This window comes from Ammospiza nelsoni, chromosome 1 (assembly GCF_027579445.1).
Source record: "Ammospiza nelsoni isolate bAmmNel1 chromosome 1, bAmmNel1.pri, whole genome shotgun sequence".
In the NCBI taxonomy this organism is placed as follows: domain Eukaryota; kingdom Metazoa; phylum Chordata; class Aves; order Passeriformes; family Passerellidae; genus Ammospiza; species Ammospiza nelsoni.
The window spans coordinates 152912239-152928787 of record NC_080633.1 but is presented as its reverse complement, the minus strand read 5'-3'; the positions used below and the strand labels follow the sequence as shown (position 1 = coordinate 152928787).

Below are 16549 nucleotides of genomic sequence, written 5' to 3'. Positions count from 1 at the left end.
TCCCAAATATTCCTGGGAATCACCAAATCCCAGAATTTCCCATCCAAAATATCCCAAAAATTCCCAAATCCCGGAATTCCCAAATTCTGGAATTCCTGATCCAAAATATTCCCAAAATTCCTCCATGAGATACCTGCTCCAAAGCCCTGCTCAAGCAGAACTTACAGCAGCCCCTTGCCCAGGACCATTTCCAGGTCCCCATATTCCCACTTGGGAACATGCCAGAGAAGTGGAGCTGCACACTCTCTCAAGGCCACAGGGCCCAGCTTCTCCTCCTTTCCCCACAGCTGAGATGCTCCTGTGCCCTCCAGTGGCTCCCAGTGCTGCTGGCCCTGGGCTGGGCTCTGTCCTGGGTGTCCAGGTCTCTCCTGCAGTGCAGAGCCCAGGCCTGGGCACCCAAAAGTGCAGGAAAAGTCTGCTGAAGCCCGGGATTGAACCAGGGACCTTTAGATCTTCAGTCTAACGCTCTCCCAGCTGAGCTACTTCAGCCCCACTAGGGGGTCAGCTTGTCCCAAAACCTATTTGAACATGATGGGATTTCAGACTTCTACCACTCAAGCTAGCTCAGTGGACACTTGACTATTTTTGATATATAAACACCTGGCCTAAACATCAACTTTCAGACCCCAGAAAGGTCAACAATTATCAAAGGTCTTCAAATCAGAATAGCTGGATTGGATAAACACCCAAGACTGGAATTATTCTTATAGCCATATCTGCAGTGGTAGCACCCAAAGTGATTTTCATGGACACATGGAATGGTTTGGGGTAGAGAGGATTTGAAAGGACCAGTTCTACCTCCTGCCACAGGATTGGATACCTTCCACTATTCCAGGGTGCTCCAAACCCCATCCAGCCTGGCCTTGGACACTTCCAGGGATGGGGCAGCCACAGCTTCTCTGGGAAACCCGTGCCAGGGCCTCACCACCCTCACAGGGAAGAATTTCTTCCTAATATTCAGTCCAACCCTACCCTGTGTCAATTTAAAGCCATTCCTTGTTGTGGTGTTTTGAACCCCAGGATGAGGTGACAGATGAGAATTTGACTCCAAGTTCTCAGAAGGCTGATTTAATATTTTATGATATTATATTAAAAGAAAATTATATACTAAACTATACTAAAGAAAGAGAAAGTAGAAAGTAGAAAGTATGCATCAGAAGGCTAAAACAAGAATGAGTAATAAAAACCTGTGACTGACCAGAGTCCCGACACAGCTGGATTGGGATTGGTCATTTAATTAAAACAATTCACATGCTGAATAAACAATTCTCCAAATCACATTCCAAAGCAACAAGGAAGAAGCTGAAGCCTCCCAGCCTCCCAAGAAAAGAAAACCCAGCGAAGGGATTTTTCATAAAATATCACAGTGACAATTCTCCCTTTTCCTGTCCTTCCATCCCTCCGTCCCAAGTCCCTCTCCAGCTCTCCTGGAGCCACTTTAGGCACTGGAAGGGGCCCTGAGGTCTCCCTGGAGCCTTCCTTTCTCCAGGCTGGACTTTTCCAGCTCTCCCAGCCTGGCTCCAGAGCAGAGGAGCTCCAGCATTTGGAACTCAATGGCCTCCTTTGAATTCACTCCACATCCTTTTGAAGTTGGAGGCTCCAGAGTTTTCTCAGAGGCTGAGCTAATCTCTCACTCCACAAAGCTGCCATCATCCCTGTCCTGATGGCTCCCAGTGGGTGACAAGGATCCATCTGCAGGTTCTCCCTAGGAAAGGGAAGATGTGGATGCCTGTCTCACTTGCACTTGGCTCTGCCCTTCCAGCTGTCCCACTTTTGCTTCAGCAGCTTTTTCCTTGTCAAGGAAAGTGGCTTCCCACCAGCTTTCCTCAGACAGGAAGAAATGATCCCAACATGGAAACTGTGTGGTATTTGACAGCCCACTCTTCCTCACTGGAAATACAGAAGCTTCAGCTGGGCACAGAATTCCTGTGGAAAGCTGAGCTGCGCTGCCACTTTGCAAATGCTCAGCAGTGTTGGTGGAAAGGAAGAAGTGAAGGATCTGATAAAGAACAGGCCTTGATAGAAGTGCTACATTGCAGTTAAATTAGAAGTTTGAGGAGCTGACTCACTGGGAACTTGGGTTTTTCAGCTGGTGGAACACCAGAACTGGAAGTCTGTGGGCAAAGTCATCAGAAGTCAGACTTGTGGAGCCAGTTTGACAAGTCACATGGAAGATCACACTTTTCTTTATTGAAGAGGAAGAAATTAAAGCTGTTGTTCCAGCTTAATTCAGACCTCAGGGCTGGAGCTCTGTAAGGGAGAGAATGAAGTGGAAGGAGTGAAATACTGGGATATCTCCTGTTGTCCTCTCTCCACTGTGCCATTCCCCCTGAAAAAAAAAAAAAAAACCTATTATGTCATTCACTTCTTGATTACTCTTTGGGGTGTTATTTTGGTGCCTTCATCCCATGAAAAATGTGAAAAAAGCCCTTAATAACGTACCTTCTGCACAGGGAATTGCTGTGTAAACCTTATTTATCCAATCAACGAAAAAAAAGAGTAAAGGGAAGGATATTACAGGACCTAAAGAAAGAAATGGTATTTTAGAATCTAGAGAGAAATCATTATGAGTTGGTGGCTTATTGATTCTTCTGATGCAGGAACTGAAGGTTATCATTGGAAAAGAGCAAGTTCCAAGCTTGCAACAAAGAAAAAGAAGACATTTCCTCACACAGTGTCTGGTTATCTGTGCAAATCCCTGCTATTATAGATCCCCAAACTGTAAAAATATTTAAAAGATGACCAGGAAGATTTATGGAGGGGGAAAAAAAAACCTCTGCAAAGAGCATAAAAATATGAAACTTCCCACTTTGGTTCATGCAGGGCATGAGCCACAAATCTCTGGAGATCAGCAGAGCATCTGGTGATATAACACCCTGCTGGTTTTCCTTTTTTAGGCACTACCTCATGGAAAATGTTGCAGGCTGGCTTTGGAGCTGGATGTTCTTCTGTACATCTCCTCTGGCACCTCCTTGTCCTCATGCTCCGGCTTCTGGATGCACCAGGATGGTGTCAGCCTGTGAAACCCTGCTGGCACCTTGTGCAGAGCCGTGCTGGAGGTGTCATTTCATGCCACCAGCCAAGTGTTTAATCACCGCTCCCACGCGGGTGGCTCAGTCTCTGGCCATGACAAACAGATGACAGGCCATCCCTCTGCCCCTGCTTCCCCTCCTCCCTTTTTTCCCAGTTTTCCTACCACTCCAGCCTGATCTGCCTGTGCTTTCTCAAATATCCACCTGCCATCAGGCAGAAGAAGCTTTCAAAGGTTGTGGAATTACATCCATAATTACATTTCCAGTGGGAAAGCCAAATGTCCTGGGCTGCATCCAAAAAACTGCAGGCAGCAAGTGAGGAAGAGGATTTTGTCCCTCTGTTCCAGCCTGGAGAGATCCCACCTGGAATGTTGCATCCAGCACATAAAAGACATGGAGATGTTGGAGGAGTCCAGAAGAGGCACCAAGGTGATGAGAGGGATGGAGCAGCTCTGCTGTGAGGAGAAAAATGACAGAATTGGGAATGTTCAGCCTGGAGAAGAGGAGACTTTGGGGTGACCTGATTGTGGCCTTCCAGTACCTGACAGGAGCCCACAAAAAAGATGGAGAGAGACAATTTACAAGGGATGGAGTGGCAGGAAAAGAGAGAATGGGACTAAGATGAGGAAGAGTAAATTTAGATCAGAGATTAGGAAGAAATTCTTCCTGTGAGGGTGGTGAGGCCCTGGCACAGTTTGCTCAGAGAAGCTGTGGCTGCTCCATCCCTGGAAGTGTTCCAGGCCAGGTTGGATGGGGCTTGGAGCACCCTGGGATAGTGGAAGGTGTCCCTGCCCAGGCAGGAGAATGGAAGTAGATGATCCTTAAGTCCTTTCCAACTCATTTCCGAGCCATTCTGTGATTCCATGATTTGCTGAGAGTTACCACCAAATTATCCCACCCTTCCTATCCCTCCCTGTCCAGAGCCATGCTGGCCTTTGTGTTGCAGTCTGGATTCACCACCTCTTGTGCAATTCACTCTTTTTTAGCTTGGACAAGGGCATCACCCAGAAGGAGACACAGAGAGGTGACCTTTTTCACCCAACCCAGCACATCAAATTTGTCACCCATGTTAGTTTTTCCTGAAGACATCCTGGCACCAAGTTCTGCCTCGATGGATTTTTGTTGCATTTCCTCGCTCTTTCCTCAACTCTGTACCAGGGGAGTGACATCCAGCTGCAGGGTTGGGATGTGATTGCTTTTCACTCCCTGACTTGGCTCTGATGTGTCATAAAAAACACATGTTCTTCCTTCAGGCTTCTTGAAATTTTTCTGTCTCATTACACCAAGAGGGCTCTTGGTTTACTTGAAAATCATTTTTAGTGATTATCTCTATTTTGCTGTCACTATTTTCTCTTTCTGCTCTCTCTCCCCAGACTTTTATGAAAATGACCTCATTAGGAAACGTGGAACTCCTGTTTCTGAGAAAGGTTTCTTGAGGTTTGTAAAGGTCTCTCAGTAGGAAGTTTGCTCAGCTCCATTTTCTCCTCTGGTTGAACAGACCCCCAAGTGAGCCCATTAGGGGAAAAATGGACTGCTTGAAAATAAAACTGTACAAAACATGCAACAGCAGCAGCACCTCTGAAATGTAAGGCTGTGATAAGCAACAAAACATATTTGCAAAACTCTTCTTTGATGGCAGTTTAATATGTTAGGGAAAGAAAGAGATAATGGCCCAAAGGGCACTGGGGGTGCTTCCCACCACAATGGCTGTGAGGGGATGGAAGATGAGGCCTGTGATAACATCATTGTTATGCTGGAGACACAAATGCAGCTTTGAAAAACAGAGTTAATGAAGCCCAGCTGCCAAACTCTGCCTGTCACACAGCCATTTCCTCTCCCTCCTGATGTCTGATGTCTAAAAGAGGCTGAGATTGTCAGTCCATCATTCAGAGGGGGTGGCATTAGGGGTTCTTTAATTTTTATTTTTTTTTAAGTTAGGAATTCAGGCTATGAATAACAGCTCTGCTCTCCTGAGGTGCAGTATCCCTGTGCTGTAAACACAGAGCTTGGATGGAGGAATGCAGAAATAATCTGGGCCTGGGTGAGTATTTGCAATCTGCCCTGTGGTGAAATAACCACAAACTCACTGCTAGGGAGGCCCAGTGAGAACAAAACCCAGACCTGGAATTTAAGTTGTCCCCAAATTTAACCCCCTTTTTTTTTTCTGAGAAAAACAATGTTTTAGTGTTTTGTAGTTCTCAAAGTGAGAGACTGTGACGGTGTTCACAGGGGTTCTTGGATGAGGGAAGAGACGAGCATCTGACTCTATGCTTCAGAAGGCTTGATTTATTATTTTATGATATATATATTACATTAAACTATACTAAAAGAATAGAAGAAAAGGTTTCATCAGAAGGCTAGCTAAGAATAGAAAAGAAAGGAATGATAACAAAAGTTTGTGGTTCGGGCTCTGTGTCCAAGCCGGCTGGGCTGTGATTGGCCATTAATTACAAACAATCACATGAGACCAATCACAGATCCACCTGTTGCATTCCACAGCAGCAAATAATCATTGTTTACATTTTGTTCCTGAGGCCTCTCAGCTTCTCAGGAGGAAAAATCCTAAGGAAAGGATTTTTCATAAAAGTTGTCTGCGACAAGAGACCTGAGAGCTCTTAGAACCCTCCAATGGTTTGGGTTGCAAGGGACCTTAAAAATCATCTCATTCCCATCTCCCTGCCATGGATCTTCCACTATCCCAGCTTGCTTCAAGCCCTGCCCAACCTGGCCTTGAACACTTCCAGGGATGGGCAGCCACAGCTTCTCTGGGCAGCATCTTGGATGCATTTCACTCGGACTGGAAGAGAAAATTTGGGAAAGCAGAGGTCTGTGTTCACCAAATCATAGTTTCAGACAAAGGAACGCATTTAAGGCAGAACTTTCTGAGCTGGATGAGGGCACCTGAGCTCTGTGTGGAAAAGAGAGGGCAATGTCCATGTCCATGGTTGTGTCCTGCATGGACACAGCTGACCAGGCAGCAGGAGAAACCTTGTCTGAAAATCTTGGAGCAAGCACTGGGAGACACAAGCCTTGTCCTAAATTTGTTTTGTGCCAGCTCCTGAATATTGCAATGCTGCAGTTCAGCACAAGCCCTGCTGCTTTCCCCAGCCTTAGTAACACTGGCAGATCCTGCTCTGCCCCCACAAACTCTCAGTGCCTCTGCCTTCCCCACATCTTCCTTCCAATATGGATCACCCACTGCCATGTCAACCCAGCAAAACTTCATTTTCAGCTGAATAAACCAAACACATTTGGGAATCACTTATTTAATAACTAATAGACCAGAGGAATGAAATAGGTGCTAAAAAGACAGAAGAGCAGTACCAAGGAAATATTTGTAAAAAATAACAGGTGTTTTAAAGTGTGTAGGGGTGTGTTAATATATTTATAAGATATTAATACACAAACCAGGTGGCCCTGAACCTCATTAGGGAACCAATTGTTCTTGCCAAACATTCTTTGGTGAGGTTCCCTGAGAGATTTCCCAGAAACTCCTAAAATTAATAGTAAACAACCATTCTTGGGGGCTAGGAGATATTTTCTGCCTCTGGTTAACATCCCAGCCTCCTTCTGAAGTTTTTTCATTGTTTTGCAAAACATCCAGAAGGTACAGGGGGAAAAAAATAATGGAAGAAAAGGGGGGGGGGGAAGATGAATATAAACAGAATGTACAAATAATGGGCTTCACATTGAAAAGCACAGAATGATTGCTTGGACAGTGATTGTGTCTTGATGTATAAACGGGTTTGTTACTTAACTCTGGTGATTCATGCTTCAGGCACAGGGATGAGGCAGCTGCCAAATTTCATGCTGGGAAGGAATTTTCACTCCCAGAACAGATTGGCAGGGAATTTGTAAAGATTAAAGGTCAGTCAACAGGACCAGGTGTTGTCAGGATGAACATGTGGGCAAGAGGGTGAACATCACAGAGGCCAACAAGGCCGAGTTTTGTCTCATGGTATCAAGTATCCCCCAAAAATCAGTGCACAACACTTTATCCCTTTCTCCCACACCTCCATCAGACCTGCAATCCACAAAGGAATTAATTTATTGGGCACTCTCTAGTCTGTAATGGATGAATCCTGGAGCAACATAAAATATTCTCAACATTTATTTCAACTGTGTTTCTAAATAAAGCTGGGCTGAAGCTACATGAGATTTAGTTGTTGGGTTTTTGAGGTAGGGAGGGTTTTTATTTTTTCCCTTTTGTCTTTAAAGAGTGTCTAAAGAATATGTTCCAGCTGTCTGGAAGGAAAGAACTAGAAAGGAAAATATAACAAAGGGAAACCAATGGAGATATTTAATTGAGATAATTTTAGCTGCTCTAAATGTCACAGGCAGTCTTGTACAAGTACTTGGGGAGAGAAGAGGAGCAAGAAAGTTCTGCTCTGGTCATTCAGGGCCCAAATTAAGGAGAGGGAGGTGTCCTTTCAGAAATCAGGCAGGACTCTACCTGGAAGCTCTGGGGTAATTTCTTTTTGAGCCTCAGGGGTCTCCCCTAAACCCACAAGACTTCAGTGCAAACCACAGATTCATCCAGACCCAACAGCCTGAGGGGAAACCCTCTGTTTTTGGGGCTGAGAAAGGAAATAAGGTGCTCTTAGGGGTGCTCAGCCTGGGTGTGGTGAGTTCAGGTCCTTTCTTGGTCTGGACTTCTGTGCCTTAGGTGAACACTTATGGGTCAGAGCAAGGCTTGGTCACTCCTGGTGGCATCTCTGTGTGTTCTGTGTGACCAAATGTGCACAGTCAGGGAGATGGATGTGGCAGTCATGGAGTCCCCACCCCTGGAGAGATTTAACAGATGTGCAGATGTGGCACTTGGGGACATTGTCAGGGCTGGTTTATTGGTTGGGCTTCCTGATCTTAGAGGTGTTGTCCCACCTAAACAATTCTCTGGTGTTGGCTTTCCTGCTGGGATGCATTGCCTGGGGTGTGTATTCTGAGATTTAAGACAGTCAGGTTGATACCTTGGTCTGGCCTGATGGATGTTTATTGTTATCCAAAATGCAAAGCTCTTGCAGAGGTTGGGTAGTTGCTGATGTGGGGGTCAGAACTCTTCAGCTGTGAAGAAACCACAATTCGTGTCCCAGTTAAAATAGACGTGCTCTGAATATGGTTTCCCAAAATTCCTGGGAAGGGAACCCTATTCTATGTCTGTTTTGGACAAAACCAGACTAATTTTTAATTATTTGAGGACATATTTTAGGGGTGAACACAGTGGTGGTGCTGGGTTCATAGCTGGACTTGTTGATCGTTGAATTTGATCACTGATGATGATGGAATGGTTTGGATTGGAAGGGACCTCAAAGATCATCCACTTCCACTCCCTGCCATGGACCTTCCACTATCCCAGGTTGCTCCAAGCCCCATCCAACCTGGCCTTGGACACTTCCAGGGATAGAGCAACCACTGCTTCTCTGGGCAACCTGTGCCAGTGATACAGGGATTTTCCAACAGTAACAATTCCATGATTCTATGTAAGTGACAAACATGATTTTAATACAACCTCCACCTCCTCATTCCCACTTAAACTCAAGCTTTGGGTAGAGATTTCATGTTCACTACAATTCCTGCACGACCACTGACAGAAACCTGGGGGTACCCTGGCAAGGCAAGATTGTGTCACCCTCACAGAACTTGGGGAGGGAGTTGAAGGATTTTGGAGAACCAGCAGTGGATGGGAAGGAAGGATCTTCCTGTGTGTGTTGTGGAGGCCACAAAACACCAAATCTCAGGGTTTCCCCTTCTGTCAAAAATTCCCAAAACACTGTTCTGACCAGCCTGGTCTAGAGAAAGGTATCCCTGCCCATGGCAGGGGGTTGGAATGGGATTATTTTTATATTATTTATTATTATTTATTTTTACATCCAATCCAACCCCAATCCAAGGATTGCATCTAGGATTCTAGGATTGTATGATCCCTTCAGAGAGCCTTCCTAGCTCTGAGCAAAGCAGCACTGCAGGGGCTCTCTCCCCCTCCCTGATGCATCTCTAAAAGAGGAGAAAACCTGGCTCTAACCCACCCCAGAGTAGGCACCACATCTTGGGGGGAACCATGCCCACAGCATCCTTATTTTAGCAACGCCTTGGGGGTGCTGCCGTGGCTCATTTTCACCCGCCTGGAAAGCTCACCCGGCATCTGGGTGTTGGCAGGCAGGTGGAAGAAAGGCAGGAGCGTGCGGCAGATCCCCCTGCACACAAACACACACACACACTACTCATCCCTCCCTTTTGTCTGCCCCTCTCCCACTCCCCCGTTTCCCCCCGCATTCCCGCCCACCGCCGATGCCTCATCCCGGGAATGGCTCATGGCTCTCCAGGTACCTGCAGGGATGGATGGATGGATGCTCTACCCTCGGCTTCTCCTCAAGGAACCCATTAACGCCGCCGAGCTGCCGCTTCGCCTCGCCCTCCCCTCCCTCCCCTGCTCGAAAACAAAAAAAAAGAAAACAAAAAAAGGAAAAAGGGGGGAGCAGGGTGGGAAATCCAGGATAGCGCATCCTCCCCCCGCAGCGGGGGCTGAGGTTCCTCGGGGAAGGTTAGCGCTCTGTGTGAGAGAGGAGAGAGGGCAGGGAAGGGTTGGCAGGGCTGGAGGAATTACCCTGAATCCCCCCCCCCAAATTCCCTTTCTCTGTCGCAGCATTCCTGCGGGGATCCATGGAGAGCTCGATCCCATTGTGCTGGGAGCGAGCTGCCAGCGCCTCCCCAGCATCCGCCAGGCTGGGAGCAGGAGCACAGCACAGGGGAGTTCTGCCCATCCCATCCCATCTCATCTCATCCCATCCCATCCCATCCCATCCCATCCCATCCCATCCCATCCCATCCCATCCCATCCCATCCCGACTGCCCTACAGCAGGATCATCCGATCATCCTATTTTTGTTCATGTCTGAGGGACACGAACAAAAAATTCTGCAATCCTTAGGGATCTGTCACTAAAATCAGGCTCAAGTAACTCTGACTGTCACTATACTGTTAGATTTTTTTTCCTTTTTTCCCCTATTTTCTTTCCTTTTTTTTTTATTCCCCCTTTTTTTCACTCTCTCTCTTCATTTTCTTTCCTCCCTTCCCCCCTTGTTTTCATTATTATTCTTTCCCCTTTTTGGTCTTGCTAAGATCCAACAGATCTATGTGGACAAAAATTTCCATCAACAACTTTTTTTTTTTTTTCTAGATATGACCAGCCCTCTTGAAAGACAACCTGAGGAGAAGGGAGATGGAATAATGTTCCTATGATTTTGTGAGGACGAGGAACAGATTGGTGTCAAGATCACCCCTGTCCCAAGTTTATGCTTCTAATCCTGTGGATATCCCATCCCTGGAAGTGTTCAAGGCCAGGCTGGATAGGGCTTGGAGCAACCTGGACTAATGGAATGTGCCCATGGAAAAGGGGTGGGAGCTTGATGCCCTTCAAAATTCCCTTCCAACCCAAACTTTTCTAGGATTCTGTGACCTCCAGCCTGAGACCACCAAGGAGTTGCGTCCAGAGTTGGGGAAGTGATGTGCTGAGGAGTCGTGAGGGGTTTTTGGAGCAAGGAACTCCTGAAAAAACTTTCCACAGCAACTCACTCCCCAGCTCCTCCCACCCCTGTTTTAATAAAGCTTTTAGTGACGTCTGGGGCCTCCTAGATTTGGAAGGAAGAAATTAGCACAGTCTGCTGCTTGCTTCTCACGTTATTCTGTTTCCCTCAAGCTTCCCTGCTGGCCCTAATTACCCATCTCTCATTTACAGGTACTTAAATAAAGGAAATGGGAATGCTGGTAGAATTGGGCTGGGATGAGGATGTGCTGAATGAGGCTCCCTTTATTCCAGAAATGTCCTGGCATCACCCCTGCTGTTCCCAGCGATGCAGGAGCCTCTTTGCAGGTGCTCTGTTGTTTCCTTGGGACAAGGGGACAATTTCTGCACTGACTCCAGCTGTGGCTCCCTGTGGCTAAGCAAGATTAGCGAGGATGCTTAGAGGAAATCTTTTGTTAACAGAGATGCTTGGTGGGGACAAAAATAGGGGAAACAGCTTAGAAGAAGGAGAAGCAAGATGGAAAGGTGGAAAAAAAGGTAAATTGAGTCACAACTTGGTGACAGAACTGCTAAAAAGAGGAGAGCAGTGGCCTAGTTTGTGTCTTCATGGTGGTGATGGCTGTGAGAGCAGCGAGCTGACAGAGCCCTAGGGACACAGGTTAGGTTGGGAACATTAGCCTGGTGTCCTGATGTGATCGTGGAAAGGCTCCATGTCCCCCTAGTGTCCCTTGGAATGTCCCGATGGAGTCCAATGCAGACAGACAGACAGACACACATCCCTGTTCAGAGATAGGTACAAACCATGGCCACAAAGTGAGTTGTAATAAACCATTGAGGTTTTCCCTTCATTTTAAAGAATGTCCCATCACTGAGGACACTTGGGTTGAAACCCTGGTGCAAAATTTGGCAGAATGTGGCTTTAAACCTGTCTGAGGTGTTGTCCAAAGACACCTCTGTGGCCACATCCTGGACAGGTTTGGAAATGCTCTGGGATTTCAGCCTGAATGAGGGAAAATAAAACATTTAGAGGGTGAGGGCTTAGGTGTTCCTGGAGAGAGAAAAACCATCCATCCATTGAGCAAGGCAGTAACTGATCAGTGGTTCAGGCAGGGAGGAAAATGTCTGGATGATACCTTGGAGAACACCTGCAGTACCTGAGGTGTTCTTTCCTGAGCATTCCTTAGCTTCCCCAGGTGTATTTCCTCATGGAAACAGAGGTGCTGCCACTCACGGAAGAGGCAGGAATCTGTAATTTGGATGTGGAAGAGGGGCTGTGGTGGATTCTCCATGGAATCAGCTCTGGCTGCTCACCACCACAAGGCAGAATTTTCTCTTACGGCCACAGGACAATCCCATTTCTCCATCCTCCCCACAGCCCATAGCAGCGAGTCTGAAGATGGAAATCTTTCCATGAGCCAGCCTAACTTCAGTGATGGTAAACGAGGCCCCTAGCACCCCTAAAGTCCTTCCCATGTGCTCTAGGGCAGGAGAAAAGAATCCATGTAAGTGCTGAGAAAAGTGAAAGAGATGCTTAACATGGGAGCAGCAGGATGAGCAGGAGCAGGAAAGGTCTGGAGCAGCCTGAGCCCCTCACTCCTCATCACCTGAGCAGCTGGTACAGCCAAAATCCTGTGGCTGAACAGCTTCCCTTGGCCACCACAAGAATCATCATCATCATCAAGGGTAGGATTTGATGCCACCAGCAAGGACCATGACCCATTTTCCCCATGTGGCTGTGATATCCCAGTGCTCCACCATCACTACCACCCCTGCTCTCACAGGGCCTTGGGGGTGTCAACGTGAAGCCCAGAATGAAATGAGGTACAGGGGAGGAGGGAACCGGCTCCCTGGGCCACAAATTATCTGTAAATCTCCTTGGGATGATGGCAGAGGATGAGGAGCAGAGCTCTCCTGGCTTGGTGGGACTCTGTCAGCAAGGCCACACCAGCAGAGGAAAGGTCTGGAGCAGCCTGAGCCCCTCACTTCTCATCACCTGAGCAGCTGGTACAGCCAAAATCCTCTGTCTGCACAGCTTCCCTTGGTCACCACAGGAATCATCATCATCAAGGGTAGGATTTGATGCCACCAGCAAGGACCATGCCCCATTTTCCTTGTGTAGCTGTGAAATCCCAGTGCTCCACCACCACCACCACCACTCCTCTCACAGGGCCTTGGGGGTGTCAGTGTGAAGCCCAGATTGAAATGGGATGTAGGAGAGGAGGGGAATGGCTCCATGGGCCACAAATTATCTGTAGATCTCCATGGGACGATGGCAGAGGATGAGGAGCAGAGGGAGCAGAGCTCTGCTAGCCTGGTGGGACTCTGTCAGCAAGGCAACACCAGCAGAGCAACCAGGTCTGCTCCTCACAGCCACCCCAGTGCTCTCCCTTTTTTTAGCAGACCTGTGATTTGCAGTGTTTGCTGCTGAGGAGGAGTAAAAAAAAAAAAAGCATTAAAATCAGAAACTTTTACTGGAGCACTTAGAGGAACACCCTGAAAGGGGGCAGGTGGGCGAGGAGTCAAGTGTGAGGCCCAAAGTGGGCCAAACTCAGCTGTAGAACGTGGCAGAAGAAATGTCACAAACCAGTTGTGAACCAGGCCCTCCTGACAGGGCGACAAATGTGTTTTTCCAGCTCATCAGGGCTGTGCAGGGGAGGAAAATGAAGTTCATTTGGAGATGTCTTTCTATTTGTGTTGACCTCGGGAGGGTCATAACAGCTAATGCCAGAGTGTGAAAAATGCTGATACCTCCTTTGACTTCCTTGCTTTTAGCCTCAGGCAGGCTTGAGGAGGCAAAAAAGCAGCACAAGAAGAGACTCATTAAGATTTCCTCTGCCCAGCAAGGAAACCAAAATAACAAACACCTCATTAAATAAGAAGAGGGGAGAATTACAAAACGCTGGAGATATTTTTAGTTGGAAAACAAAGCACTTTATCGTCCTCTCAAAGTAGGGCTTTCCAGATGAAAAGGAATTGCAGAGAGAATTCTGCACCAGAAGGAGTGGCACTAATAACAATCACCATTATGGGGTAATATTGATAGCAGGATGCCCTTAGATTCCCAATTGCTTCCACACCCTCCCAGTAAGTGACGTGGGCCTGGGGGACAATGGGTGGCCGAGAACAAAGGACCTACTGACGTGTGAGCTATGTTTTAAAAGCAAAACTCTGCGTTGTGAGTGCCAGCTCCAGTGCAATAAAGTGTTCCAGGGTTGGGCATGGATGAATAGAAACGTATGGTGCAAATTAAATGTGCTATTCTTTTCCCTCTTTCGTTTCCTCGTGAATTTAAAAGCCCAACACCTTGGTTTCTTCTTAATTTCATTTCCTTCCGAGGGTTTTGCTACAAACAAATGACTGGGCAGCATTGTCTGGTGAGCTGTAGGAGAATTATTAGGGATTGAAAGGATGCGGAGGCAGATGGGGGTAAAATGTGGTTTCTTATTTTCTTCTTTTTTTCTTCTAGAAAGAGGAAGCAATTATGGAAGGGAAAGGGAAAATTCTAGCACGGGGAATATAGGATAATGCAGCAAATCCCTTGTTCACCACTAGAAGATATTAGTTCCTGCAAGAATATGGGATGAATTGCTCACATGGCTTTATGCTTCCAATTTCAGGTGCTTCAAAGAGTCCTGGGTGAAAGAAAGGCTCCTCCAGACAGCGATTCTGAGGAGGAACACAATGAACATCTCAGTGCACAACCGGGGAGGGACCCTGGCAGCACAGGAGGGCACTTCAGCATCCACCAGAGCTCCTCAGAGTGTGTGCAGCACAAAATCAGCTGCACCAGAAACTTCCCCAAGTTTCCCTCGGGATCTCTCCCTTCTCGCCCACCCACCAGGTTCATCTGGCTCACAGCTCTCCAAGGAGTGACATCTCCTGCCATAAGGAGCCTCTGAGCAGAACACTCATCCAGATGAGGTGGCAAAGGCCTGTCAACCCCCCCCAAAAAAACCCTAAACCAAACACATTTGTTCTAAGGCAGAGAGAGCCCACAGCCTGAAGTGATGCCAAGGGGTGAGTGCCACCAGGCTCTGGTGTCCTCAGCAGACAGTGACAGCACCAGGGAAGGTGCCAGTGACTCAGTGTCCCTTTATTCTGGTCCCACTCCCCTCAGGGGAAGACTCAGTAGCTGCTCACTGCCACATGCTCCTTTTTGCTGCCTTTATTTGGTCTGTTGGCTTTTCCCTTTCTCTCTCCTCATTTTTTTTTTGGATCTGATCCTAACCTCCGGTGCTTTAAAACTCTCCAGGAAGCTCTAGGGAGACAACCCACGTTGACACCATCCCTGCTGAGCTCTGAGATGTGGCTTTTTTGCTATTTTCTCTCCTTCCCTTGCTTCAGCAGAGCTCTTTTGGAGCAAACTGCTCGCCCTCATCCTCACTTCCCACTTTCCTTCCTGCTCTTCTTGCCCCTCTCTTTACCTTGGACACCCTGTGGCCACCCAGAAGAATTCTGCCTCCTCCCTATCCTGTCCCATTATGTGGATCCTGTCCTTCCATGCCTGTCTGCCTCTCTGTGCCTGGAATCTGCCTGTCTGCCTCAAATTGCCTCTCTCCATCACCTCGCTCCACATCTCCCTCCTCCCTTGGCTTCCGGCTCCCCTCTCTCCTCCTCCTCTTCCCACGCACCTCGCTTTAATTAGAAAATACAAAGAAAATGCTTATCACACACGTCTTAATCAGCAACTCCGTTCCCCAGCAGGTCCAGAAGGAAAACCCCCATTTGTCCTCGCTTCTCCCACCTCCCCCACCACCTCCACAGAATTAGGAGGAGAGTGATTAGGGGGAGAGCTCTGTGAAAGCAGGCTGAATGAGATTAACCCAGAGACCTGGAAAAGCTGGAGGGAAGAGCCAAGAGAAATGTGGTGATGTTCAGCAAGGGCTAATTCTGGGATTTCTGGGGGGAAAAAAGAGTCCCTGGGCAGCAGCAGACTGGGAGAACTGGACCTGGGAGTGCTCAGCAGGCTGAGAATGATACAGCAGTGTGTCCTGGTAGCAAAATAATGATCCTGGATGATGGGAAAATAAATACAGCCAGGAGATCATGGAAGTGATTATCCCCCTCCAGTCAGAGAATTTTGGATCATATTTAGCTGCTGCAATCAGGTTTGGGCTGCTTAACACATGACACTGATCATAGGGAATGAGTTCAGGCCATTGGGATGGTCAGAGCTGGTGCCTGATGTGGGATTAGACACTGGAGAAGTGATGGATTTGGGGGACCTAACAGCAGTGCCCTGTCCCTGGGGGGAGGTTATTAAGGAGATAAAATCAGGATCTTTTTGGTGGCTGGTGAGAGGACAAGGGGCAGCAGCTCTAAATTCCAACAGGGCACTCAGTTTGGGTTCAAGGAGAAAGGTTTTCCCTCCGAGCAATCGCCATCCCTGAAGTTTTCAGTGTGTGAAACCATCTCAGCTGACCCAGCAGCTGACTCAGCTCAGAGTAGGAGGTTGAGGTAGAAACCTCCTGAGTCCCCTTCATCCTTAATAATCCTGAGATCCCGCACTGAGTGTCAAACAAGGCCAGTCAGATCGAGGATTCCTCCCCAGCTGAAAAGCAAAGGAGGGGCAAAGAGAGGCAGCAGGGCCTGGAAAGGGTCACATTATTTGGAGCAGGTTTAGGAGCCATTCCATCCCAGACTCTGGCATTTGATGGGACAAGGAGAGGCTGTCCAGGTCATTTCACAGAGTTAATGCCACTTTATATTGTCCTGATCCTAGGGGTCATTTCTGGGGTTCCTGGGTGAAAAACTCTCCAGGGAATATCTTTGCACCAATCCAGAGGTACAAAGGTTGCAGAGTCTCTCCCAGTCCGTGTTATCTCTTCCTGCCAGAGCAGGTTTGTGGCAGATTCTGGGGCACTGAGACTGCAGCATAAAAGGCTCCAGATCTCTCCCAACCCCTCAAGTGATTGATGTTTGACTTTCCCTGAACACAACCACAGCTGCCCTAAAATCTTGTGCTGAAGAAAACTGGGTGAAATTGAAGAAGTAAGCGA

At 47.6% G+C, this 16549-nt stretch overlaps 1 non-coding gene across 1 annotated transcript; it reads right to left on the bottom strand.

Annotated features, from left to right (window-relative positions):
- Positions 1-416: 416 nt before the first annotated feature.
- On the bottom strand, positions 417-489 carry TRNAF-GAA (transfer RNA phenylalanine (anticodon GAA)). Its single transcript has one exon. It is a non-coding gene; the product is annotated as a tRNA-Phe (tRNA).
- Positions 490-16549: the final 16060 nt, after the last annotated feature.